The sequence below is a fragment of the Octopus bimaculoides genome, chromosome 2 (genome assembly GCF_001194135.2).
Source record: "Octopus bimaculoides isolate UCB-OBI-ISO-001 chromosome 2, ASM119413v2, whole genome shotgun sequence".
Classification (NCBI taxonomy): Eukaryota; Metazoa; Mollusca; class Cephalopoda; order Octopoda; family Octopodidae; genus Octopus; species Octopus bimaculoides.
This window is the reverse complement of record NC_068982.1, coordinates 105863732-105866183: the sequence shown is the minus strand read 5'-3', so window position 1 is coordinate 105866183 and position 2452 is coordinate 105863732. Positions and strand designations below refer to the sequence as shown.

General features: G+C 36.5%; 1 protein-coding gene across 1 annotated transcript in view; it reads left to right on the top strand.

Moving 5' to 3' along the window:
• The window catches only part of LOC106870378 (LIM homeobox transcription factor 1-alpha), a 314221-nt gene that overhangs the window by 175630 nt on the left and 136139 nt on the right, over positions 1-2452 (top strand). The window lies entirely within an intron of this gene.

Below are 2452 nucleotides of genomic sequence, written 5' to 3'. Positions count from 1 at the left end.
GTGCATATGTATCTATTTATGTGTGTATATTTGTATGTATGTATTCTGCATATTCATGTTTGCATGTTCGTGTGTGCGTGCTTTTATGTATGTGCGTGTGTATGTGTGTGTACCTCTGTCTCCTTGTGTGTGCATGTCTGAGTGTGTACGCGTGTGTGTTTTGCAACTATGTACCGTGTTTGTATGTATGGATGTGCACCTCCATATGTGTGGACGTATGTCTCCATATGTGTCATTGTGTGAAGTAAAGTGTGTGTGTGTGTATATATGGTCATGTGTTTCAGTCTTCATTTGATTATGTGTGCTTGTCTGTTCATATAACCTATGTATCTATCCGTCTATATGTTGATCTGTTTGCTTTCATATCTATATGCTTACATACATGTGCATATACATATACACATATAGACATACAACCCCACATACATACATCTATCTACATAACAGCCCACTAACTATTCTACTCTACCTTTGTAAACTGTGGGGATGGGGGTATGATATCTACTATGTATACTTCCTATTTAGTACTGGGGAAATTTCATTTATGAGGACATACTCCTATATTTGTCTGAGTGTTGGGTCCTTTAGGTGCTTGGATAAGATGCGGATGTCAAGTTGACCCAGGTTGCTTCCATGCTGGTTGTTGGCATGTTGGTAGAATATGGAGGACTGTTTTTTGTCGTCATATTGCCTCAAATGTTCATTTAGTCGTTCTGCAATGTTCCTAGATGTCTTCCCTATGTATGTCATGTTCATGTCTTTACAAGCACCTTCTATGCATCTTATGCTGTAAACTACATTTCGAGTTCTACAGTTAATGCCAGTGCTAATCCTACATGCCATGCAGTTATCATTGGTGAGTGTGTTAAATTATAGGGTACCAAAAGAGACTCTACCCAGACACAGCGGAATATGCTTCAACACACGGACTCATATAAAGAATCTTGCAAACCAAATCCAAAAACGAAATATGTCAAGAATTCTTATTCTGAAAAGGATCTGTTTGTAGTTTCTGATTATGTCCTATAGTACATAAAAAATAAAATATTTAAGGGGAGGGATATGTTACAGAATTAAGTCCTTATTACCTTATCTGGATGACATCAACAGAGACAGCAGGAAATGTTTTAACTCCTATTTATTTGAAAACAATGTACGTATTGAGACAATATGACGATAAAAAGGCGTAGGAGTGGCTGTGTGGTAAGTAGCTTGCTTACCAACCACATGGTTCGGAGTTCAGTCCCACTGCGTGGCACCTTGGGCAAGTGTCTTCTACTATAGCCTCGGGCCGACCAAAGCCTTGTGAATGGATTTGGTAGACGGAAACTGAAAGAAGCCCGTCGTATATATATGTATATATATATATATATATATATATATATGTCTCTCTGTGTGTTTGTGTGTCTGTGTTTGTCCCCCCCAACATCGTTTGACAACCGATGCTGGTGTGTTTACGTCCCCGTAACCTAGCGGTTCGGCAAAAGAGACCGATAGAATAATTAATAAGTACTAGTCTTACAAAGAATAAGTTCTGGGGTCGATTTTCTCGACTAAAAGGCGGTGCTCCAGGATGGCCACAGTCAAAATGACTGAAACAAGTAAAACAGTAAAAGAGAGTATAAAATAAGTAACAAATTCTACGTTGTCTGCATTGTGGTATCCACTTTTGTCTGTTACATGGTATCCAAACATTTTAAACTTTATTCTTCACAAGGGTTACACCAAGACTACCACCATCACAATCAGAGATTCCAGAGGTAACAACCTCGACAATTCGGCGACTATGTGACAGCCTACGCAGGCTAGCGCCATTTACATAACGTCCACTTTCGACCTATACGTAAAGTTAAAATTCGGAAATATAATACTCGGAAATTATATGTATGTATATATATATATATATGTATGTATGTATGTATGTATGTATGTATGTATGTATGTATGTACGTATGTATGTATGTATGTAGTTGTAAGTGTACACAGTTTTCTTCTATTCTACTGATTTAAACTTTTAGCTGTGACCATGCTGGAGTACATTATAATTTATATAGATTTGTAAAGAAATCTTGACATGTAAATGTTTAAAGCCCAGATTTTCCCTTCTTGTTATGCCTATTTACTCACTATATTATGTTTTGTAGTGTTTTGTTTAGTTATTGATTGATTTATTCGTTTTCGCTTCAAAAGTAAATAAAACTGGTGTTTTGGGAAGTATGTTGCCGTGAAAACTTGATAGAAGTCTGATATTTGAAGATATAATCTAAAACCTGTGTACATTTATTTGCATAAAAAGCATGTATTTAAACGAACAGTCTTGTAAGAATATATGTATGTATATGTGTGTGTGTCTTTTTGTGTGTGCCTAAATGTTTGTCTGTGCGTATGTATATGCATACATGAGAAAATTTATGTTTACACATACACAAACACAGAAGTACCTGTACATGCA